Source organism: Oratosquilla oratoria, chromosome 30 (assembly GCF_046742065.1).
Source record: "Oratosquilla oratoria isolate Oo_2021 chromosome 30, ASM4674206v1, whole genome shotgun sequence".
NCBI lineage: Eukaryota > Metazoa > Arthropoda > Malacostraca > Stomatopoda > Squillidae > Oratosquilla > Oratosquilla oratoria.
The window spans coordinates 50,864,388-50,870,636 of NC_134806.1; positions in this window are offsets into that span (position 1 = coordinate 50,864,388).

The following is a 6,249-nucleotide window of genomic DNA, read 5'->3' on the forward strand; positions in this document are numbered from 1 at the left end:
GGTGCGGAAAAGCCAGACCTAAGTTACCTTGTGGTTCCAGGTTCGGACTTTTTCCACACACTGAGCAGGACGTTTAGGCCCACAGATTTAATACTTGTTAAAGACACGGGGAAGACAATTGGGCATATGGTCAGAAAGAAGAGTGCAAAGCCACGCAGCGATACCAGCACCGTCTACAAAATTCCCTGCAACAGGTGTGACGGCGCACAGGGCTAGATTTGCCTACTTGTGGGCGCAAGGCAAAAATCATCAGCGGGTCCCCAAATCTATAGAAATATGGAATGTTTCAACATCCAACATAAAATAGATAAATAAAAAACAAACACACACACACACACACACACACACACACACACACACACACACACACACACACACACACACACACACACACACACACACACACACACACACACACACACACACACACACTTGTGACCTTGCTGTCCCGGTGTGTGGTGTGTGAGTGGTCTCAGACCTACCCAGAGATCGGCTAATAAGGAGCTCTGAGCTCACTGCCGTAGGGTGGTGTCTGGCTGTCTCGACAGAGACTGCAGCAGATCCGAGGTGAATACACACACACACACACATACACACACACACACACACACACACACACACACACACACACACACACACACACACACACACACACACACATACATACACATACACACACACACACACACACACACACACACACACACACACACATACACACACACACACACACACACAGACACACACACACACACATATATATATAATATTCCTCCAGCATATCAAATGACATTCTATATATTTTTGTTGAGAAGGCAAAATAGTTTGTCATAGTGATTTAACGGCAGAAAAAGTGCTCGAGGTGGACGGAAGAAAATTAGCCCAGTGTAATAACCTCTTAGGTCAGGTGGTCTGGTGCATGAAAGGAATTCCATTCATTGAGGGCTTAAGCCGCTGTGGCATTTGTCCATTTTAGGTCTCCTGTCATTTTTTCCCCTGTATTTAGCTAAATGTAGAGACTTCTTCTCTTTCTTTTTTAGACCTTGGGCTTTGGTGCCTTTCTCCCTATCGGGCAAATGTCCTTCTGTTTCCATGTTGTTCGCGAGATTGTTTGTCTCACGGTGGTGTCTGATGTTTGTTTTGTGTTCTTTGGTTAAATTTGTCCCCCTTTCCCTTGTAAAGTGGAACTATACAGGCACTCCTCCAGTCCTCCGGCACTCTACCCTCTCTTAAGCAAACATTAAACTACCTCACCATAACTGTACCTCCTTTATTCAGACATTCTGCATGACATCCATCCAACCCAGGTGCCTTACTTGCTCTCATCATCTTAACAGCTGCCTTCACTTCATCTCTCCTTATTTCTTCTCCATTTTCCTCACTCATCACGGTCATTTTCTTAGTGCTTTCCACTGCAACTACCTTTCCCTCCCTATCCTCCTTCACATCTAGCAACTCCCTAAAATACTCTACCCACCTTCTTCTCACTGCCTTTTCTTCGATTATCATCTCTCCATCTGCACCTTTTACCTTTTCTTCTCTACTTGATTCTCCTCCTCTTCCTCTCTTAATTTCATTCCAAAACATTTTTATTACTTTCAGAAATTTCTGTCATACTCTTACCCCATTTCACATCTGCTCTCCTCTTTGCCTCCTTTATTTTATGCTTTACCTCTCTTCTCTTTTCTTTGTACCTCTCATATGATTCCCTTGTCCTAATTTGTAACCTATTCATGAAAGCCTACTTCTTTTCTTCTATATCTTTCTTTGCTTCCTTATCCCACCACTCACTACCCTTCCTTTTATTTCCTCCCAATCCTCCTTGTTCCACACACCATCTATGCACACCTTATGATTTCCTCCTTGAACCATTCCCATTCCTCCTCCACTCATAGTTCTACTCTATCCTTCACTCCTTCCCACTCCTCTCTCAGCTTCTTATACTCCTCCTTTTCTTCCCCATTTAAGCAGTTCACTCCATGTACCTCGCTACCCCCTGCCCTTTCCCTCTTTCTCCACCTATTCTCCACTCTCAACTTACCTTCCACCAAAAAATGATCTGATATTCCCCCACTCTCTCCCCTTAGAACATTTATATATTTATCTAAACACAACTTCTATATTTATCTATTTATTTATCTGTTTACTTATATATTTGTGCATTTGTTTAATCGCTTGTTTTTTCTTGTTAGTGCATTTCCTATTCATATATCTTATTTATTTTGTACATTCATTTATGTACTTATGTATTCATTTGGTTATCTTTTTATATTCGCTTATTTATTATTAATATATATTATCTATTTATTTGTTTGTTTTCCCATTTATTTATTCATCCATTTATTTATCTATTTACCTACTTATTTATTTCTCTATTCATTTATCTAGATATTTCTTTATTTAATTATTAATTTATTTATTTATTTCTTCATCAACCTTGTATATATTTATCTACTTATTTATTTATATATTTACTAATTTATTTGTTTACTTGGGGCCGACCTCTGTACACTTTGACATTATCTCAGATAACTTATCAGCCAAGGACATTTTTCATCGATAATCGAATGCTGTAGGAGTGGTGAGGGTCCAGGGTTTTGTAGAGTTGTTTGTAGTATACATTGGGTTTGCAAGCGTTGAGATAAACGAAGTTGTGCTTTGTTTTCTTTAATCTCTCCGTCTAGACTGATCTAGATCTCAAATCATTACACGAGGAAAACAATGGCGGTTGCCAACGGTGCTATTTTACATAAAATTCAAATGGTGGCTGTTGCCAAATTAAAAAGTTGTATATAATTTATTCTCTACTGTCTACTGCTTAATCTACTTCTACAATGTACAATGCATGAAATGAGTATGGACACTCAGTATTCATACATATTTATATATATATATATACATGCATGGAACATATAGTAAAAATATATCGGGCGTATGACGTCTTGCAGTTGGCAATGGCGGCTGCAGGTGTCCTTAGCGCTCAGCCGAATGATCGCGGGCGAGGTCGTGATCTGACGTCCTATAGCTAAAATGCGTGAGTGTGTGCGTGTGCACGCTTGGCATTAAAGGAATTTGATATTTTAGTCAATCATCTTGCAACAAATGCTCGGCTTAGCTACCACTCACGGACCACAGTGAAGTTAGTGCTTAAAAGGAAAAAATAATGCAATAATTTTGGACATGAAGATAAATACATATAGTATTTTAGCAATGGTGGTATCGGGAACTATTAATGATCACAATAAAATTGACTTAATTTTAAGAACGTTTGGAAGTAGATATTATTTCCGTTCACCTAGGAGGCATAATGTACTCTTCTGAGGCTGTGGCTCGACTGCGAAGATTCTAACGTGGGAGAGGAACAGGAGGAGGCAGTGGAGAGGATTGGTGATGGTCCTGTATTGTAGGGGTAGTATGAACTGACGAGGAGACAGTCTCCATGTTGAGGCCAGTTTAGGTTAGTTTAGGTTAGGTTAGGTCTGCTATTACAAATTATACATGTCTATATAGTGTAAGAAATATGAATATAGAAGACAATATAAGATAATTATGATTGTCAACTTTGCATTAAAGCAAAATATTTCTCTTTATCAACATTTTATTAATGTTTTTCTTTGACATTTTTTGGCGCGATGGGATCTGGGAGAAAAATGAAGGTGGGGGATCCACACTAATTTTGAGAATTCACGAAAGGGGTGGCCACACATTATCCATTTCTCGCTAGCATGCTACTTGCTTTTTCTAGTTTGAGTAGAAACGACTTCGGTGGCGATTTTTTTTTTTTTTGGTTCAAATTTCCAAAAGTCAGATGAGTCTTCCGTCTTAGGAACCGAACGATGAAATAAGAGAAATTATATCTATACGATTGTTGGTCACATTATTGAGATGTTTTTACGGTAGAATATTGTAAAGCAAGTCGTTGCTACTCAAACGAAGTAGCAAAAGCAAGTAGCATGCTAGCCTAATGTGCCGACACCTTTAGTTGTACATCGAGTGCAGTGCTTATGACACGCTATTGAAAAAGTAAGAGTTGGATTTTGTGCTTTTATACACACATACATACATACATACATACATACATACATACATACATACATACATACATACATACATACATACATACATACATACATACATACATACATACATGCATACATACATACATACATACATACATACATACATACATACATACATACGTACGTACGTACATACATACATACATACATACATACATACATATATACATACATACATACATACATACATACATACATACATACATACATACATACATACATACATACATATATACATACATACAAACATATTTACATACATACATACATACATACATACATACATACATACACATCATACATACATACATACATACATACATACATACATACATACATACATACATACATACATACATACATACATACATACATACATACATACATACATACATACATACATACATACATACATGCATACATACATACATATATATTCGGAAAGGTGGGCAGCAGTTAATATATGTTGAATTGAAATTGACAGCCGCTTGAGGTTGAACAAATATATTGTAAAAATAATTTTTATTCTAATAGAGGTATTCAAATGGGTCAAGGGCTTTAACAAGGGTGATGCAAGCAAGGTCATCATATTAAGACAGCAGGGCAGAAATTGTACTAATGGATATAAACAGAACAAATTTATATTTGAGAAGAAAATAAACAAATAGACTCAGTAACTGTGTAGTGAGCGCTGAAACGGTTGTTTTAAGAGGCGAGATAAATTTATGGATGGAGATGAAAGGTGGAAATGGACATGGAACTGCATAGTGTAGGCTTTATGGTCTCTTGCGGTCCCTCCCCCCCCATTCTTAAGTTCTTATGTACTTTTGTTTATTTTGCCTCCTCATAGAGTCGAAATAAAAAAAAAATCACCGTAGTTCATCGTTGATTATCGCAAAGTTTCGCTCAGCTAAGAGCATTTTCAAGTACTCCATAACGAAGAGATAAGATATATACAAAGGTACAAATGATTGGGGGAAGGTCACATCATAATAATAAATTTTTAAATTCAGGTTTTTCTATGGGGCTTATATTTGTGACACAACGTGAGATGTTTGTTCATGTAATATTATGCCTACACGTGTACTTGTATATATATTCTGTTACAAACAACAGCAAACGTATTAGTAATTAATTTCTTTTGTAAGCTTTCAAGCTTTGAGAAAATGGATTTCTGCTGAAAGTTTCCAAAATTCATTGGGGTCTAGCCTAATGTTTAGTTCGTCCCTTATGTCACTCCAGGGGGGACCCCTAAGCGGGACCTGCGTCTCACCTCATTACCTTCCCGCATTCCTCTGCGTGTATGCATATATATATTCCTGTAACCCTTTCTTTCTATGTACTTTTCACTGAAGATGTAATATGGAAAAGCGGTCTGCTTCGTTTAGTTTCTCTTTACCAGTGGTCACTCTTGCATAATTGAACACAAGTTATCAGTGTTTCTTATTAGCATGCATATGTATATGTATATTTATCTGTATATATATATATATATATATATATATATATATATATATATATTATATGTATATATCTCATTGCATAATGAAGGGGTACATCATGGTGTGTATATACTTAGTCACCTACTATTCCTGACTGGAATTCAACCACCACAGCCTTGCCACAATGACATGTGCAGACGGTTGCACCAAATAACAATTCAGCCAAACCACCTTTTGCATGACGTTCTCACTGAGAGAGGAGCCCCAGCTAGACATAAGTCAAGGAAACCTCTGCACCCATTTATGGAAAATTTGTATCAGGAGACTCTTTTGGTGCAGCAACGTTCACAGAAAAACCCTGTTTACAGCTAAATAGGCTAAGGCGCCTCCTGTGCTGCCCGTTTTGCAGCAGCCATGAAACAATGGGGAGTCTCTGACTCAGAGCTTTGTCGATGCGGTGAAGTACCGAGCCATGAACACAGCCTGAGTGTCACGTGATCCCCCTGTCCATTAACAGGCTTACACAACCCAGAACTCGTGACCTACCTCGTCAACTGCCAATTTTAACAACTTAGGCTGTTGACATAGGAAATAATGATAATAGTATAAGTATATGTGTATGTATGTGTATGTGTATGTATATGAAAAGGAAACTTCGAACTACGTCCGTGGTCCCGGGTTATACAAGGATCTGCCTGGCAACTCTTTTATCACTACCGCCGCGATTA